Source organism: Cavia porcellus, unplaced genomic scaffold (genome assembly GCF_034190915.1).
Source record: "Cavia porcellus strain 051 isolate PalLab524CR breed Dunkin Hartley unplaced genomic scaffold, mCavPor4.1 scaffold_33, whole genome shotgun sequence".
Lineage (NCBI taxonomy): Eukaryota > Metazoa > Chordata > Mammalia > Rodentia > Caviidae > Cavia > Cavia porcellus.
Window position 1 is genome coordinate 3,141,288 of NW_026947516.1, and position 20,737 is coordinate 3,162,024.

The window sequence follows — 20,737 nt, forward strand, 5'->3', positions numbered from 1 at the left end:
AGAATGAAACATTTTTTGTAGAGATTCCCTCAGAATGTAGAAAAAATGATTCCCTTACACTTTCTTTGGAGCTATTGTTCGTGGGCACTAAAGTCAGGAAAGATCAGTATATATGAAGAAAATGACAGTCTCTTATTTTGCAGCGAAATGAAAAAAAAAAATAAGCCCAGAGAAACAAAAAACCAACCCATAATGAATTAACAGTAAATACAATGAATAATTAACATAATTAATTAACAGTAAATACAATGAATTTAAGGATGTATCACCTAGCTCATGTAGTTCAATGTTGGAAAGTCCCATTGTATAATTTAGTTTGTGAACAAATTAAGCATAAACCATTAATGATGTACAATGATAAGGGAGAAGAATATGCTTTAAGATTTTGTGCAATCAGCCAGCAAGACTTACATTTCTTAATCTGAAAATGGTGATTTACATATGCTACAAATACTACATACGATGCTATTGTCTGAGAACTTGTGTTTTTAAGATCCTAGTTGTATCTTTATTTCAATTATATTTGGTCCAGAGATGTTTAGGAATTAGCAAAGCAAAACTCCATACTGTTCATGGATGTATAACATTATCTCACCCACACAGATTTTGGAGCTTTGAGTGTGTTTCCTAATAGGTACACAAAGCATCAAAGAGTACAATTTTCAGATAGAGATACATCAGCACTTATCAAGAAAAGGTATGTACAAATATTCATCAATTTAAACTTTCAAAACGGTAAATTGAGACCAAATTTCCAGCTTCAAAAAAAGTTTTACTGGACTGTTGTCAATGTATAGGGTGCTTTGTATAGAACACAAAGCAATCATTACCTCAAGCACAGTCATGGCTACTCACCACGAACACATGTAATACATTCTTAAATTCATGGCATTTATTGCTAATATTTACTAAAAATTCCCAGGCACGGATGGTGGTGCACACCTGTAACCACGGCACGCCGGTGAGGCTGAGTCAGGAGGATTAAAAATTCTAATCCCTCTGGGCAATTTCTCCAGGCCCTAAGATGCACATAGAGTGATCTTTTATATAAAAATCAAAAACAAGTTGCACTAAAATCACTATCAGGTGTATGCTGATTGAAACAATTTTGTAGACAAAATATTTATTAAAAGAAGGAGCTAATAAGCGTGATTAGAAAATGTGACTCTAAAGGAAAGAAATTGATAAAAAGAAGCCTTCAAAACTGTTCACAATATTGTAATTTTAATTCAGGTCATATGCAAAAAGCCATTCCCTTCATTATTCATGTACACAAACAAATGATTCTCTGTAAAATTAAATTTGGCAAAAGACACTGGAAATAAGACTGTATAAACCAGGGAGACATATCCAATAAAATACATACTTTCAGGAGTTTAAAAACACTCACGATCCACTATCTTACATTTCCTGATCCCCAAGAAGCTATGAATTTTTGTTTGTGGTTTACTCTCAATTATTTCAAATAATTGCTTATCTGGAAGGAAAAAAAAAACATACACTCTGTGCTGTTACGTTTCCTAGCCATGTGCCAAGTGTGAGTTCATATTAACTACAGTGAGCTAATCAATTAATTAAATCTCAATTAATAGTTCCCAAGGCTTTTATTAAAATGATTTCTTAAAAATCTAATATTCTACCATTCTCCATTGGCAGCCTGGAGAAGATATTACTTATGATGCATTTCATTTGGTGATTTCTGCACATGAATCCTCAACTCACAAGTGATTCCCAGGAAAGTCCTGGGCCGTCTCTCCTGTGGATTCTGGCTGTGTGATTGAAATCGATAAACAGCAATTATTCACATGGTGAGCACAGCTTAGAGACACCACTGAGAACTTAAAGGGTTCCCTGTGTATGCAAAGTGATTTCAGTGAAGCTTAGGCAAAATTCCTGCTAGGGACAGACATGCATTTTGGGGGATTATTTGTGAAGTCATGAGCAGCAAAGTGTGGAATCCAAACTCTAAAGAGTACTAAATTTGCTCTAAAAATCTGTGGCATGGGAAACCACCAAGCAAGAAAATCAGGAAGAAAATTTTCTTAGAAGACACGTTCAATGGGGAAGATTGATTTTTCCATCATGGTGATAGAATACTTCTACTTTCTAGCCTGAAATCTTCTATTTAATCTACACACACACACACACACATACACACACACACACACAGAGGTGTTTTTTAATGCCCTTTTTGGAACTGGGAAACAATGCTTGAGAAGGTGTATAGGTTCCTGTAGACACGGAGGTTTGGGTTTAAAGTCATATTCAAGACCCAGAACCTCAGTGTTACCTCTGGATTATGGTCGCAGATAATTGAAACATCACAGGTCAAAGTCAGGCGTATTTTACCTGAAAGTCTACACACACAGTTATTGTAAATGAGTATTTTAGTACCATTTTGTCAAGAATACCAGTCTTCCAGAAAATGCAATAGAGAATTTGTTCAATTCTGCATGATCTATAGAATTTGCAGAGATGGGTAAGTCACACCCAGATTTGTGGGTGGAGATACTTGTATTTAGACGTCTAGGTAGTGTTATCTTTTCCTGAGTTCACTGAGTGCCTAGGAAGTGAGGTTAACGTGGAATTTGGTTTACAATTCATGTCTTCAAACAACTAGTAAGGATGGGGTTCCAAGCTCAGTCAAAGTACCATAAACAGGCATCTAAGAGTGCAAAATGGAGAATTAAAGGTCAGCGTGCAAGGGTTAGGATAGAGATTTGGGGTCAAGTTAGACTTTGGGTTCAAGCTCAGAGAGGTTAATTTAGACTTCCAATGTGATGCTGGGTGTTACGACCAAACGATTTTACTCCCATTAGAAATTAGGGTCAGGTTCTAAAACTGTGAATCCAGAGTTTGTTGGGGGTGAGGTTCTTAAAACTGTCACTGTAAAAGTCTTGTGCAAACTGCTGGATGTCCTGGAAATTCATCGGTGTTCACACATACGCACATATACCTTTCCCGTAGGAGGAATGTGTAAACTTACTGAGAGTTTGTATTCATTTGTAATCTTAGGTGCAAGAGATCACAGCATCCATATCCCACCAAGTAATCTGAAAGAATATCTCAGTCTTAAAAATATCCTTGGAAAGAGGCACTATGGTGACTACTATTATGTTAGATTATCTGGTGGTGAAACACAATGATGCTTGAATGGTTCGGCTCTGACCTGCGTTGTTCTGTTACAATGTCCTCTTTTGTCTCAATCTCCACCCTTTTCTTTAAATTAATCTATTTTTCTCATTTTTTTTTAATTAAGGGAAAACTAAATTAAACAATAGCGGGATATATTATAGTCACTTTTTTGTTTTCCTATTAACCTGATTTGAACCCCAGTATTACTTTCCCCATCTTGTTCTGTCTGATTATTCTATATTTATTTTGTTTGATAGTACCAAGTTAGAGGGTATAGGCAACCACTTTGAAGGCAATAAGATATACTATGATGCCCATTATGGTTTGACTATTATCTTCTTTTGAAGTCCTGTAAGGTATCCAGTGTAGGTTTTATTGGTCTTGTTCTGTACTGTTTTGATCAATTCTATTATACCTGATGATATAGGCAACTCTTTTTAAAAATAGAAAGAGGCACAATCAATGGTAACCACTTTTGATCACCTGCTATTCTATTTTTGCATCATTTACTATGCCCATTCTTGTGTTCTAACTAACTCTGTCTTCCTTAGTCACGTTTGGTTTTATTCTCTGCAAAAAAAGTAATAAGAACTGTGGGAGTAATAAAACCCAAAAAGTGCAATTGTTATTGTAAAAAAGAGAGGAAAAGAAGGTGGACTAAGGGATATAACCACGGGTATGTTCGAGTGTGTAGGATGGAAAACCATATTCCTGAGCTTTTGTTAGATCATTGAACGGAACTGTCTGCAATCTCACTGTATGAATGTCCACTTTAAATGCTTTAATTTTATCATTTGGACAACTGTTTCTAAGATGACAATATTTAACCTATTAACTAGTGATTTCTTACTGTACATTTTTTTCTTGAAATTCTGTACTACTTATATCCTTTTACTGATTTGTTTTTTATGTCCTTTCTTTTTTCTCTTTAAATAAAAAAATATATCCTTTGCTTAGGAAGTCTTATGCTCAAAGAACTGATTTTTCTTTAACTTTCTCCATGCAATGCTCAATTATTTTACACTTCATATATTTTAATATTTCTGTTTTGTAAAAAAAAAAAAAGGAATATTACACTTCTGGTTTTCCATATAATTATTGTTATTAATATAGTCATTGTTATTGTTGTTTTAGAGGAGGGTCTCACTAAGTTGCTAATTTCCCCAGACTGAGCTTCAACTTGTTACCCTCAAGCATCTATCACCAAAAATCTTGAGATTACAAACAGTTGTCACCATACCTGACCTCCTGACTATCACTTTATACCATAATGATGGAAAGGATAAAGGTCTCCTGCAGGGTTATGAGTCTGCAGTTAGCTATATGGTAAAATAAAAATAAAATAAAATGCAAAAACCCAAAATTAGTCAGCAAGAAACACCTAAAAAAACTTGGTTTGCTTAACAATATCCTCTTTGCACGATGTAGTACCTGTAAAGGGTGCCCTATTTTTAGCTATGTGGAAGGTCTTTTTCTGCTTCGATGCTCATTTTTTTTTTTTTTTTTTTAGAGTCTTTCCTGAAGCTAAATGTCCTGCCGAGGCAAAATAGCACCAATATAATGATTCAGTCCAACATTGCTGAGAAACAAATAGGGAACAACAGAAAAATTTTTAAAATGTCATTTCATCATTTCTAAGAAGGCAACCCAGCATCCTAAAAGACTTCAGAGAGAAAGATTACACTGTTCAAACATTAAATATGCTCAAATACATTGCATCTCATATGTGTCCTATGCTAGGGGTTGCATTTCATTGAAAAAAAATCTTCAATTTTTAATACTTAGGAAGATAAAGACACATATTTCATGGATTCAATCAATACTTCTAACTTGAAAGTTACCTTACTACTGAGGGCAGAGGCAGATTAAAAAGTCGCTTTCCTATCTTCCGTCCACATTTTTTTTTTATTAAGCTTTCTATTATAGCTTAATTCTTAATCGAACTCCACTGTAACAGAGAATTTACCAGGCTTAAATAGATGGTTCAAACATTGCCTTCCAATTTGACTTACATTTACTGTGTTAAAAGAGGCTAATATTGTTACCTTCAGTAAAATCATGCAAGTACTATTGCATTGTTAATAAAAATAGAGAAAAATGACACAGTCATATCCTAATGAAGACTGGCTGCTTCAAAGGATTTCCAGTGATGTTCAGGACATGAAAAGTAGTCTATCACATAGTGGTACCACTTGGTTCTATAATTTAGAAAATTTCCTTTCTTTGGTTTGCTGTTTTCAGCTGAGAACATTTGGATCTGCATTCAGCAATTACTGCAAAAGTCATTTTCTCTCATCATTCTATTATATAAGCTATGATAGCCCTGGAGAAATTGTTAAAGCATAAGGTGAAGGAATAATAAATCACCAAAGCCAGGTGATTGCTTGAAAATTCATTCTTGCGTGGCTTGAGTTAATAGAGAAAGAACCATACATAAACTGTTATTAGCTTGGAGAGAGAGGGGGGGGAGAGAGAGAGAGAGAGAGAGAGAGAGAGAGAGACAGACAGACAGACAGACAGGGAGACACAGAGAGAGACACAGAGAGAGAGAAAGAGACAGAGAGAGAGACAGAGAGACAGTCAGAGAGAGACAGAGACAGGGAGAGATTACAATTTTGTGTTTAATGCAATATTTTCCGTGAAATTATCACGAGCAAAATTAGCAGAAGGAAAAACTCAAAGACCAAATTAATGCAAAGCAAAGCAAATAAAAATTCCCCTCTCTAGGTCAGAGTGAGTTTGACTATAATATAGTTTTTGCTTTTTAATAGCCATTTAACTTTTGGAAGAGAGAATTAGAGGGGAAAAGTCATTAAGTTTCTTCCTAAGAAGTCAAGACTTCTAAAGAACACAATTATCCCTCAAGGTGTTCTCTTCTTGTTCATAGCCTGATTGCAAACTGATTAAAAATGCGAATATTGCCAAGTGGCTGATTTATGATAATGTATCTGTCTTTGACACACTGGTAATTGGTGAAGAGAAAAAGTTAAACTATGATTATGCAAAATAACAGAGAATGCAAGATTGGAACTCCACTCAGAGTCCTTTTTAAGGGGAGATGCCAAACACTTCTCCAATCGTGTACCCTGTCCTACTGCTGAGATGAAATCTCTGATGTTCACAACTCAAAGGAGGAGAGGTTTAATGTGACTTAGGATTTTAATGGTGTTGGTCCACGGTTGGTTGGATCCAAGGCAGACACATCATGGGAGAAGAGTTTGGTGCATGGAAGGTTCCTCCTGTCTAATGATCAGAGGGAAGATCAAGGGAAAGATCACCGGGGTACTGATGTACCCCACTTCTAAGGTCACAGCCACGTCCCCCATCCAGTGCCCACATCCTATCCACACACTGAACTATGATAAAGAGAATTCTAAAATTTATAGCCAGACAGCCTATCCAAGGACAGGAAAGGCAGGCTTAGTTCATTCTTATTATTAGAGACTAGCAAAACTTAGCTTCCCTTGGCATACACCACACCAGCTGCAACTCATGTAACAGACATAACTCAGCCAGAAAGCATATCTTATTGTGCTAAAATCATGCAAGAAAAAATCTGGTACATAGGAAAAAGAGTGTCTAGAGAACCAAGAAGTGGAAGGATCTGGGGACCATATAGAGTCCACAAGGTCATGATCTTGTGACCCTCACAGACATCCAGGAGTGTGATTTATTAATCCCCTAAGCAGCTGCCAAGTCAATCAATTTGATATCATTAAGTGTAACTTGTACAGTTCCTGTGTTTTTGAGTGTTTGCTATTCTGAGTGGCTGGATGATGCCTCCTGCCATTTTCTGTTTGTGTGATGAATCATCACTCTGTTCCACGTTGATCCCAAGTCTACATGACCATCTCTTATTCATTTGGCGTGGACCTGTCTCATAAATGAGACTGTTGCTGGGTTGGAGTGCTGTCTTCAAGTGGGGAAGTGTGCCAGAGCTTTGTTGAGTATCTGATATTAGTCCCTTTTCTGTCACTGAGATGCAACACCTGACACCCACAAACAAAAGGGATGGTTTATTCCGGTTCATGGTTTCAGATGCTCGGTCCATGGTTGGCTACTCCGTCCATGGTTGGATACTCCAAGGTAGGGAAGTCTCAACACATGAGACTATGGGAAATATTTTAGATCCTTATCTCAACATATGTATCACTCTGCTTCAGGACTTTGAGGTACCCACTGAAAATCTTGGAACATCTATCAGGTAAATTTTGGAGCCTCGTTGTGAGCAAATAATGGATTGAATACCTGCATGAAGTCAATGGGAACAGAGGCTGGCCAGGAATCTTCCAGAGCGAAACGTGTGTGTGGAGACCGCCTTCAGACTTGACACTGATCACTGCACAATTCCTTTCAAGACAGTTGATGGAAATCACACAGAAATTGAACAAAGAGGCTTCCTGCTTGCATGGCAGCCCTAATGGGTCTGGAATCCTTGGTTTCGAATGAGCAGGGGGAGCTCACACTCTTTGCCTCGGTGAAGGTATTTCTGCTTTTCTATAATGCAAAGAGTTTCTTTGTCCAACCTGGCTGCCTTCCAAGGATTCTTGCCTGCTCAAAAAACTCAGAATCTGGCCTGGGGATTTAGCTCAGCGGCATAAGCACATGCCTTGCAAGCAGGCGGTTGTGAGTTCAATCCCGGTACCGATAAAAAGAAAAAAGACAAAAACAAACAAACAAACAAACAAAAAAGAAAACAAAAACTCAAGATCCGTAGTTTAAAACAGCTGTATGGCCATCATTCAGGAAGGCTGAAGCAGAGAAGCTCCTAAATTTGCATCTAGCTTGACCAAATTAAGGACTTAGCTAGACTTTGTCTAAAAATAGAGCTACAAATAAAAATGGGTTGGAGATGAAGCTCAGCATACAGGAGCTTGGTTCAATCCCCAGGACTCTAAAAAAAAGTAAAGCAAAATAAAACCCTAGACAGTTTCACCTCTTTTTCTGTGAATCAGGGCCTGTGGAGAGTTCAAATTCTGTGCCTGATCTCTGCTAAGAACCCAAAGGAATGGCACATAAACATATGCCAGATTTGGATAGATACCAGCATTGCATATCATCCCACACTCAATGAAGTTCCAGGTCCAGAATAAATACATACATAAAAATAAAGAAATCAGCCAAAAATTCTATTAAGTGACTTATTTGTTTTATATTTTTAGTAGTAGTTGAAAAAAGGATCATTTGACTTAAAAAAAAAGAGCAAATATAATAAATAAAATAACCAATTTGGATTGCAAGGCAGCATGTGCACCCTCATTTCATTTTGTCAAATAATGGCTAGGAAAGACTGCAGGGTATTTTGGGAAATATGGTGAGGATTTCTGGGTTCCTGGAGAGTGAGGATCCGTGCTTGAAATCTCAGCCCTCCAGGATGCTGAGGCAGAAGGATGCAATTTTTTTTTTTTTTTTTTCTAGCATGGGCAACTTAGCCAAAACTTGTCTCAAAACAAAATATAGAATGACCCTAGGAAAAGCAGAGATTATTTCTACAGTTTGGCATGTAAAAGTCACAATAAGTAATGATAAATGCAATGAGAAAGAAAGAAAATTGCATGCATAAAAACATGGAAGTTGGCCCTGAATCAAGGCCAGCAGCTTCCCGACTCTGTTGGTTTCAAGCAGGAGCCTAAAGAGACGTCTTTCTATGGTCTGTTGGCAATTTCAGAAGTTGGTTAATTCATTAGAAAGACACAGCTTGAAGCGACCCCTTCCTGCGCTGGTGAGCGGCTGTGAGCGTGACAGCATGTGGCGGCCCACGAGGGAACCATGGCGTTTACCGGGACCCAGCCGTGCTGGGACCTGGAGCTCAGGAAACCAAGCTACCCCTCCCTCCTTGCTTGTTTTGTATTGTTGAACTTCAATATACATGAGAGTATGGTCAGCTATTTTGAAGAGAACAAGAGACTCTACGACAGCCACCAGTGACTTCCCTGTTGTATGGTTTTGAAGACCTAAAACTCTTTCCTCATTCTGTTCAGATCAGTTTTATACTATATTGTTTTGTATCAGTTCTCTTGGTGTGAAGACATGGACAACTATTTGGAAGAAAACAAGAGACAATATGATAGACAGTGAAGATCTCAGGTCGCCTAGCTTTGAAATTTATATCTCTTACATTACTTTCTTACGTCCTATTCTGTTCTGTTTTGTCGTGTTTAATTTTGCACCCTTAAAAAAAAAAGCATGGAAGTTCTAGCAGAAGATGTGTGTAGGACTAAGAAGGTCACTGAATAAGCAGATTGATTAAATACTCCACCTTTTCGAGATAAAGCCCCCAAAGTATGTGTCAAGAATTTACTGAGAACACATGTACAGCATGATTCCAATCCCCAGGAAAAAAATAATAACACGTGTGCCAGGAACAAGAAAAAAAGATTGACTCACATATTATTTATTGCAAAAGATCCTAGCAGGAGATGGAAGGCTGGCAATGCCTGCTTGGTTGGTGACTCGGTGTTTGGAAGCACAATTGATGAATACATAGGTGTTTGATTTTGATAATCGATATTACAGAGTTCCATGCACACCCATGGATACAGCAGTGTGATTCACAATAGGTGAATCTTGGAAGCAACCGAACTGTCCATCAACAGGCAAGGGGATAAAGAAAACTTAGTATTTATATACTAGGGAGTTCTACTCTGCCATAAAGAAGGATAAACACCAGTCTATAGAATGAAAATAGATTCACTTAGAGTCCCTAATTCTAAGGGAAATGAATCAGACCCATTAGTTGAGAGATCTCATGGTTTCCTTTCTAGGAGTAACACAGAATACAAGGACAGAGCAAAACAAAAGCTGGCTCACAGAAAGGAGGAAGATAGATCTTCTGTAAAGGGAAATTGACCAAAAGATAGACGGAGGGAAGGGGGAGGAGGAGAGGATGCTAGGAATTCAGATGTGTGGTCAACATGCAGCAACTCCTCAGGAAGGATATGCAAAATAAAAGCCAGTGAAAAGACAGCCAGACGGCATAAATATTGGGGGATATTTTCTGGTGTGTTCTGGACCTAACTTGTAGGCACACGCTTGAGCAATGTCTTTCCTGAATTAAATAAAGGAGGGACAAAGGGTTATTCAAGGAACCGCAGTCACTTTGAAAGATGAATTAGGAAGCAGAGGGTAAAAAGCAGTTCCAAGTGCACTTTGTGCCCAGGGATGTAATTAGACATCAAATTAACCAATCACAGCACTTTGTGCTCCGGGATGTAATTGGACATCGGAATTAACCAATCACAGCACTTTGTGCTCAGGGATGTAATTGGACATCGGAATTAACCAATCACAGCACTTTGTGCTCAGGGATGTAATTGGACATCAGAATTAACCAATCACATCACTTTGTGCTCAGGGATGTAATTGGACATCAGAATTAACCAATCACAGCACTTCATGCTCTGGGAAGTAATTGGACATTGGAATTAACCAATCACAGCTACATAGACATAGTGTGCTTGGCATGTTACTAAGAGTCTATGTGCTGGATGCAGCCCAGGAGGGTTAAACACAAACTGTGCTTTCACCTTGCCAAAAGCAGATCCTAGGGCCTCGATCTTAGGGCTTTCCTGGAATTTATTCTCTTGTGAAGAAGCTGGGTGGCTCAGGGATGAGTGACAGTAAGGATGGGGGGAACTATACGAGTAACTTGAGCTGGTTAGCCAGTTGGGGAGAAAAGTATCTCTGCAAAATGTAGAATTAAGGACATGCAGAAGGATCAATTTACATAATTCAACTAAGGTAGCAACTGAATCGTTTCAGGAGGTTGTTGATATATAAAGTTTTGTGCCATGGGAACTCATACACTCTTTGCCTTGAGTACATATCAATACCCCAGCTAGCCTTATTTGCAATGCTTAGAGCCAAAGAGAGAAGAAATACCCTGCCAGCTCTCTACCTATCAGTATAAGGAAATAAATCTCCATAGAATCAAAGGTACATCAATGTTCTGCCTTCAAAGGGGGTGACTGGAGTTGTCTCCCACAGTAACACAAATCCTTTCTGCATGTCTTATGTTCACGGTGCAGGCATTCACAGGATAGCTTGATCACAGGACACAAGATAAACATATTGAAGTAGGAAATGAAATAAATACACATCTAACCTAAGTAACAGTGAGACTCGAAGAGACAGAAGAATTTTTTTTTTAAAAAATTCTAGTTTTACAATCACATTTGAAACTAAGGAGAAATCAGTCAAAGCTAAGTGTACGTGAATATATACACTAATAAAAAGGAAGAAAAGCTCATTGAAATTTCATTTTCAAAGGAATATGTATGCATATATGTGTATATATATATATATATATATATATATATATATATTCAGCATTATATAAAATGTTATTTTCTGTGGGAATATGAGTTACTAAATTTATAGCACAAAAATAGTACTCAAACAATGGGAATGTCAAAGGGTGGGTCACAAAACAGAAATGCTGTTCATAATTTACATCTAAACAAAATGAAAATGATTTTCAAAACATGTTATTTTTTGTGACCTTTTCTAGCCAATGAAAATTACACTGTACCAAGATTATAAATAATATGTAGCTCTGAAATACATATTCAGATTCATGTTCTTTAAGAATGGGAGTAATAAATGCACTCATTGGGAGGTCATCATTTTATATTAAAAAGGCAAAAAACCAAGTTTGCATAAATCTATACAAAGCCTGACTCCCAGGATTGTCTACTAGGTGGGAATGAATGGAGCATGAGCTTGTGATCTGGTTTTTTTTGGACTCTGCGAATTTCCAGTACCCCTGGCTGACTTATTGCAATTCCTCAGTATAGGTGGGCTTTGAACAGTAGTCCCAGTACTGGAGGCTGAGGTCCCCTATGCTGGTCTCTCCCTGTCTTAGTGCATAGGGGTCTCCTTGTGTAATCCCACAGCCCATGTGGGTGCTGACACCCAGCAGCCCTAGGGGCCCAGTCCTGGAGGCTGAAGTCCACTGTCCTGGTCTATCCCTGTCTCAGTCCATCAGGGCCGCCCCATGCAATGCCACATCCCGGGTGGGCGCTGACACCCAGCAGCCCTCGGGGCCCAGTCCTGGAGGCTGAGGTCCCTGCGCTGGTCTATCCCTGTCTCAGTCCATCAGGGCCGCCCCGTGCAATGCAACATCCCGGGTGGGCGCTGACACTCAGCAGCCTTTGGAGGGCACCCAGCCAGTCCTAGAAGATGAAGTCTCGGCTCCAGGATGGCATAGCTTGCTTCTGATGAGGCTGCTTTTTACAGCACGGACAGCAGATAGCACCTTCTCATTCTGTCCTCCTATGGTGGATGTGGCAGGAGCTCCCTGGGGTCTCTGTTATGAGGGCTCAGATTCCATCTATGAGGCCTAAGCTCAGGACGTTAGCTCCTTATGAGGTCTTTACCTCTGAAAACCATCACCATAGAGGTGAAGATTGAACACAAGAATTTGAGGACACACACACACACACACACACACACACACAGATCTATTCATCCATTCATCCCATGGAACCCACTTGAAAATCCAATGCTATCACCTCCCTAAATGCTCTAAGCCAATGGCTTCAGAAATTCTGCCAAAGGAAGCAGGGTAAAGTCTCCAAGGTTAGGAAAGACAGCCCAGGTGATCATCAAGAAGCTTTGTAGAGTAACTGGGAACAGGTCCCCACTGGAGGCGGTTTAAAACAAGATTGGAGGAGAGCTCAGTGCTGATGAAGGACAAAAAGTTATACATAAAAGGTAAAAGATGCACAGGGAACACATTCCAGGGCCACTGGGGGCAGAGGGAAGCAGCTAAATAAAGATGAGTTATAAACAGCTTAGACAAGAGAATGCTGGCACACTGTTATAGAACGCTGGTGAACCCCAAAAAGCACATGGTGAAGAAAATGAGGGTATTACAGAGGTGCACAAGGTGAGGTTGCTTAGAAAAGATGGGGTACAGATGTGTCTTTCTTGGGAGGCACACTCTGTTTAAACTGTGCTGCTAGCCGGTGTATTGGGGCATGAATCGGAAGCTTTGTAATCCAGTCTTTCTGAAGATAAACACATAATCCCAGTGCTGGGAGGCAGAGATAGGAGGATCAGAATTTTCATCCCCACCTGAACAACACAGCAACTAAGACAGGGTCTGGGTCGATATAAAATAGAATTGAAAATGAAAAGAGAAAGAAAAATGACCAGGGAGGTGGCTTCCTGCAAAGATCTCGGATTCTGTTTCAACTGTCATAGAACAAAGACATGAAAAGGACTCTTCAAAAGGTGTATCAGTGTTCTCCAGTAAGTTTTCTAACCTGTAAATGTTAAATATAGTCAATGGACGTTTTTAAAGGAATTGGCTCATGTGATTTGTGAATTAGTGAAACCCGGCCTCAAAGACACAGCTCAAGATGAAACTCTACACTCTATTGCTAGTCACTCAATAAATAAAATACAAGGTGACCAGCCCACGAAATCCACCTTGCTTCCGCACGTCCATCGAATCAACACATGCACAGGTCTTTGTCTTGTTAGTCACACGTGCAGGCTGATGCTACTTAAAGATGTTTAGAAGGAACCCCTTTCTCCAGCAGCCATGGGGAGAGCCTAGTGGTCATGCAACACTGTCCAAAGTTCAGTCAAAAGACATCCCCGTGACTAACTGAAGAGGAGCATCTAGATTCCACGGGAGGACAGCAGAGCTGGGTGTTGCATGTGTGTACAGAATTCACCAAATTCTATCAGCAGCTACAGTTAATACAGGTTAAGGAAAAAATTAAGGCTTCATGTGATGGCACCTGCATGCAATCCTGGACTTCTGAGAGGCTGAGGCAGGATGATTGCCACTGGTGATTTAGAAGCATAGTGAAACTGTGTAATTATTTTTCAAAAAAAAGAAAGAAGATAATTAAAAAAGACTGGGGATGTAGCCCTTGACAAAGCCTGGGGTTCATTCCTCATAAACCTTCAAATAAATAAACCAGTGAACAAAAAGTACAGTATGAATAAAGATACTCAATTCTTTTGAGTAGGCTCTGATACAACTGGTCTGGGTAGATTTCACATGGTTTATTCATGGTCCCCCACCCCCTAATTCTCAATACTGAGGACCAGACCATGGAATACTTAGCCAGTAAGCTAGTCTTTTATTTCCCCATGACTTTTATTTATTATCATTTTTTTTAAAAGAAATTGAGACAGGATCTCATTAAGATGTTCAGGCTAGCTTTGAACCTATAATCTTCCTGCCTCAACCTCCCTAGTACTCGGGATTACAGGTTTGTGCATGATTTCTAGACATGGTTTTCATACTAAGAGCAGAAGCATTAAAACCTTCGGAGTTCAGTGTATTATTAGGAACAATGCAAGAGATGCCCTAAGGGTGCCCAAGGCAGTGTGTGTCCTTGAAAGACATATCTATTCTCTCAGGGATACTACAAGAATGAGAAGAACCTGCCTGTCCCCAAAGACAGGCCCGTGGAGAGCCTCCCGTGGCCAGCAGCCATGTGTGCTCCACCTAATAAAGCTGTAATTTATGCTCCCGCCCGGAAACCCACGGAACAGACGAGGCTGGCGTAGTGCCACGGGTTCTGGGCAATGCAGATAGCAGTTGTGAAAACCCAAAATCTCAGCTCCATTTTGTCCTCAATTATCTGGAAAATTTAGAGAGGAATATAATCAATGTTTGGCAGGTTGAAAGGCTATGGGGGGAATCAGCCATCTGCGGAGCCAGGCACAAGGAGGAATGACTGTTTCTTGATAAATATGGCTTGGTGTCATTGTGGGTTAGGGCTCAGGGATTTGCCTTTCTCTCTCGCCGTTTCTTGATCTGTCTCTTGTGACCTACCAGTAATTCTCAAGTGCTATCCAGAGTAGAGAGGAAATACAGGGCAAGTATCAGTAATTTGCACGTTTTGGATATCAGATTTATTTAATCAGACTTTAGAATATTTCTAAATATACAATCGGATGTCTCTCAGATGGCACCTAAATGCAAACAGGGAAAGGATTTGGTGCAAACGCAACTCATCCACATGCCTTGAGGGTGATTGTATACAACATCTTTGTAATATTCGGGTGAAGGAAAGACTGGAGGTGTGGAAATTTCCACTTGTGCTGTGATGACAGTGCTTATTAAATATCTCACTTTGTTTCGTTTCTGAGGTTGAATTTGTGAGTACCCTGTCTTGGTAGGATGTTTTTATTGTATACTGTTACTATTCAGTGTTGGCATACACTGCTGATATTTCATTTACTATGTGATGTTAATGACACTTTCACTCTCCAGTGGTGCTATACATTGTGGCTACAAAATCCTACATTTTTAACATATTTTATTATACATTGTTTCTAGGCAGTAACTGTTTTTTTCACATTATGTTTTGCACACAGAGTTGCTACATGATGTCAAGAAAGCATTACTGCTAGGCAATCACTATGCAATTGATAATACACTGTGTCACTGAGCTTATATAGTGTGTGATATTAATATACAATGTTTGGGTTCAGTGGTGGCAGGCAATGTTACCATTCAGTTTACTATAAGATGTGAGTGCTATTCTATGTCATCACTATGACATGTTCCTGTGATTGCTACTGTATTTTCTTTGCAGTGTTACTGTATAATGTCACTTTAATGTGTTTCTATGCATTGTTGTTACAAGCTGTTCCATATGCTGGTATGTAGTTACTGTGTTCTGGTCCTCTACATTTCTCATGTACAGTGTTCAGATGTCGTTACTGTATATTATGGGGCACTGTTTCTATGCAGTGTTGCTATACAAGATTACCAGATAGTGCACTGCTTCACATTAGTATACATTGCTACTGTAAACTGTTACTAAATATGTTAATATAAATTGTTACCATATGCTGCTATATATTGTGGCCATATGTTATTCTGTTGCTGGCAAACGTTACTGAGCAGTGTTACCCTACAGTAACCATGCAGTGGTGCTATGGAAGTTTAAGGTTGCTGCATCTTACTGAAAAGCTGTGTTACCACAGTGTTAAGATACACTGTTGCAGCAGGCTGATGCCACATCATTATTGTGTGGCTTTACTCCAGGAAGGTTCCAAGCAGTGTCTCTATAGAATGTTACTATGTATTGATACCTTAGGATGCTTCATATATTGCTACTAAGCAGTGTTATTATGAAACATTTCTCTACACTGTTACTATAAGATGTTACATATTGCTTTTATGTAGCCTTAATATACAATACTTTATGCATTGATACAAATGATGAGTCAATATGGCATTCATTACTAGGGAGTGTTACCCTGTAATATTGCTATACAATGATTCTATACTGCCTTGTAATCCAAAGATAGCAGACATTATCACTACTCAAACGTTTCTCTACAGTCTGAAGCAAAAACACACAAGTATATTTGATCTTGGCCTACAGATGCACATGGTATTTTATGAACTAATTTCAATTTTGTTTAACTCAAAGATTGTCAAGAGCACAAACTATGTGGTTCGTGTCTTCAAAACAGATGACAACATGTCCTTAAAGTTAATCAAACATTTAAGGTACAAGTTATTTTCAAATGGAAAAGTACAACTTGTAAAGGGTGATGTGAGACCACAGCATTCAGCACACTCCCCGAAATTCTGATCTCATGACACTGAACAATATTTTTTCCCCGGCTTAAATTCTGACCACTAGCAACAACGCTTCAGGCTCAGCTAAAAATAACCAGATGGAGGTACAGCATCCACTCCGCACCCCAAGGGAGCCTTTATTTTTTCTTTAGTATGTGATAATGAAAACAGCCCTCCTTCCTGAGGCACAGCTGATGTGTCAGAAAGAAAATGAGCTTTGTGCAAAAAGCTAAGTGAAATAAATCAGACACGGAAAGCTGACTCTAGCTAGCTTCTATGGCATGAGAAAAGCAAAGTGTTAATAGTTTAATGAGAAAACGAAAAGTAATGTAAAGCTGACAGCACTGGGATTTCCTCTTACTCCAGAGAGAAAGGCTCCCATCACAAAATAAATGAACAATAAAACATAAAAGCCAGGAAGGCTGCAAGGAAAAAGGAACCCTTCCACAAGGTTGGTGAGGATGTAAACTAGTAAAAACAATTTGGAAACGCATGAGGAATGTCCTCATCACACTAGAACTAGAAATTCCACTCAATCTAACAATTCCACCCCTAGATGCATTCCTCAAAGAGTTAAAGACATCATATGACAATTATCCATGCACACCCATATATATATAAAGCTGGGCAACTCACAATAACTATAACTTATTTTTTATACCAGGAATCTAACTCAAGACCTGACATTGAGCAACATCACAGGCTCGAATAGTTATATCTTGGCAGGCACTTACATTTTCATCGATGGATGATGAACGGTTAAACAAAAAATGCTGCTTACACACAATGGAGTACTATTGTGCCATAAAGAACACACTAGCGTCATTTGCATGAAATAAAATGCACTTTGAGACTTTAAAATTTGGTGAAGTAAGTCAGACACAAACACTCAAGTATGGCATGATTTGACACATGAGGAACCCAAAGTAGAAATAATTTAAAAAGCAACATAAAACAGAATTAGTAAGAGATAGCCAACTAGACTTTGTGCAAATAGACAGGAGTCAAGGAGAAAAAGTGAAGCACAATGAATCAAAATGCTATGCAAAGGCCCTGGAGGGTGAATGCATTGAAACATGTATTAATAAAAGGATAAATAAATACATGCATAAAAACAACTGTTTATCAGCAATAGAAATCTACATCCTTGTTGTTCTACAGATTGTAAAGGAAAGTATTCACTCCATCTAAACAATTTTCTACTCATACAAAGAAAACTTTATTCTTTAAGAAGTAAAGTTTTCTGCTGAACTTGTAGGAAAAAATGGTAATTTCTGTTCTACTGGGGAATACAAGAATTCACTCTTGCTTAATATCTCAAAGGACTTGAGAAAGGTAACAACAATATCAATGAAATGAAACTGCATGTTAGAATCCAAACTGGTCCCCAAACAATAACACTTCAAAATGCAGAACAGGAAAAGTGACCAGGACGGTTCAGTTGTTTTTGGTAGAAATGCATCATTGCAAACTCTTAGCTGCAGCAAGGCTATTCTTAAAATTCTCAAGTGTTTTCATATTTATTAAAGTAAAATGATCAAGGCAAAAACTAACAATAGCAAAAATACCAACCAAAAACCCCACATAAAGTGGAAAAAAAATTTTTTGAAGGCCAGACTCACGAAACACACAGCTTAGAAATTTCAGAAATATTGCTTGCATGTTTGGAAACAAAAAGCATTCAATCCAGGTGAACCCCTGTAATACTTGCTACTTAGGAGGCTGAGACAGGAGAATCTTAAATTGAAGTCCTGGCTGGGCAACTTATAGAGATACGAAGGAAAGAAAGAAAGAAAGAAAGAAACAAAGAAAGAAAGAAAGAAAGAAAGAAAGAAAGAAAGAAAGAAAAAAAGAGAAAGAAAGAAATATACTGAGTATATTACTCAGTAGAAGAGTCTTCCTGGCTTCAATCCCTAGTATTAAGAAAGGAAAAATAAAATGAAAATAAAAATGAACTAACAAAACCCCCCAACAACACAGTGTAGCTTTGAATATTTCAGACTACACCTGAGTTTCCCTATGAGCATATTAGTTTTCCTGAATATCATGAATAAAACCTTCTGTACTACTGGCAGCCAGTAGTACAGAAAAAAAATTGCTAGGATAAAAATATGTTTTAAAATGTTGCACCATAAATGCAATTAGAATACACAGGCATTTACATCTGCAAGATAGTCTAAGTCATACCCTAATGAGGTGTGTACAGATAAAAGCTGTGGTTACCTGTCCTATTTCTAGATGGCTCATTTTTACATGAATCATAATTTGGGAAGAAAATGAAAGGGCAGAGTCTAATAACCTTTGAAAAAATGTAGCTGAGTAAATTGATCCAATTTTGGAATGGTCTATATTCTTGGTCAATATCTAACTTTTCCTGAAAAAAAATGTATTATTTCAGGAAGGAGGGCATGTCATGGAGAGTAAGTATCAATTCCCCTGGTCACAGGCTGGTGTCCAACACCAGCCACTGATTCAGTCCATCAACAAACCTGAATCATTAAGGGAAGGACCAACTATTCGCTGGGAGAGGGCAGAGACAATATTTGGCAACTTGATAGAAGGTTCGAAAAATATTGTGGGGCATTTGATTTAGAAGGCTGCAGGGTACAAACATGACACTGGGTCAGGGCTTCCCGCTTGCTCTGTTTGTGTCTAATGAAAGAGAAAACAGAGAGCCACCTCCAATGGAAAAGAGCTGAGATCTGCAAGGGTGTCCGAACATGTCGCTTAGTGCACACAAGGCGTGCTTGTGAGAGAGACAGAGACAGAGACAGACACACACAGAGAGAGAAGGTGGGCAGGTAGAGAAAAAAATAATGAAAGACACATAGAAGAGAGAGAGAATTTAACAGAATTAGAAAATATCTATTATGGTTCAGATCCAAAATGGCCCCCTTGAATCTCATGTGTTTGTAAGCTGTGGGCTTTGGAAGTTGATGGATCACAGGGTGCCGGGCTCCACAGTGGATCCATGTAGAGGTGAGGTCCTGGCTGACCATGCTGCAGGAGGTGGGCCTGGCTGGAGGGGGGCACTGGGGTGACCTGGAAGGTGAGTTCTGGTCCCCGGCTCCTCCCTCCTCTCTCTGCTTCCCAGCCACCATGATGTGAGCATCTTTCCTCCCCACACTGTCCACCATGATGCTCCCGCCTTGGAGCAGCCGGGCATGGACTGCACCCTCTGCACCCCTGAGCCACACTGAGCTCCCTCTTTAAGCTGTGTTCTGGTCCCCGGCTCCTCCCTTCTCTCCCTGCTTCCCGGCCACCATGATGGGAGCGTCTCTCCTCCCCACACCGTCCACCATGATGCTCCTGCCTTGGAGCAGCCGGGCATGGACTGCACCCTCTGCACCCCTGAGCCACACTGAGCTCCCTCTTTAAGCTGTGTTCTGGTCCCCGGCTCCTCCCTTCTCTCCCTGCTTCCCGGCCACCATGATGGGAGCGTCTCTCCTCCCCACACCGTCCACCATGATGCTCCCGCCTTGGAGCAGCTGGGCATGGACTGCACCCTCTGTACCCCTGAGCCACACTGAGCTCCCTCTTTAAGCTGTGTTCTGGTCCCTGGCTCCTCCCTTCTCTCCCTGCTTCCCGGCCACCATGATGGGAGCGTCTCTCCTCCCCACACCGTCCACCATGATGCTCCCGCCTTGGAGCAGCTGGGCATGGACTGCACCCTCTGCACCCCTGAGCCACACTGAGCTCCCTCTTTAAGCTGTGTCCTGGTCCCCGGCTCCTCCCTTCTCTCCCTGCTTCCCGGCCACCATGATGGGAGCGTCTCTCCTCCCCACACCGTCCTCCATGATGCTCCTGCCTTGGAGCAGCAGGCCATGGACTGCACCCTCTGCATCCCTGAACCACACTGAGTTCCCTCTTTAAGCTGTGTTCTGGTCTCCGGCTCCTCCCTTCTCTCCCTGCTTCCCGGCCACCATGATGGGAGCATCTCTCCTCCCCACACCCGTCCACCATGATGCTCCTGCCTTGGAGCAGCCAGCCATAGACTGCACCCTCTGCACCCATGAGCCACAATGAGGCAGGAGCTTC

At 39.9% G+C, this 20,737-nt stretch overlaps 1 protein-coding gene and 1 pseudogene across 4 annotated transcripts in view; one reads left to right on the forward strand and one right to left on the reverse strand.

Annotated features, from left to right (window-relative positions):
- The window catches only part of Nlgn4x (neuroligin 4 X-linked), a 360,846-nt gene that overhangs the window by 39,742 nt on the left and 300,367 nt on the right, over nt 1-20,737 (reverse strand). The gene's annotated exons all lie outside the window — the stretch shown is intronic.
- On the forward strand, nt 8,710-8,834 carry LOC111754836 (small nucleolar RNA SNORA2/SNORA34 family; annotated as a pseudogene).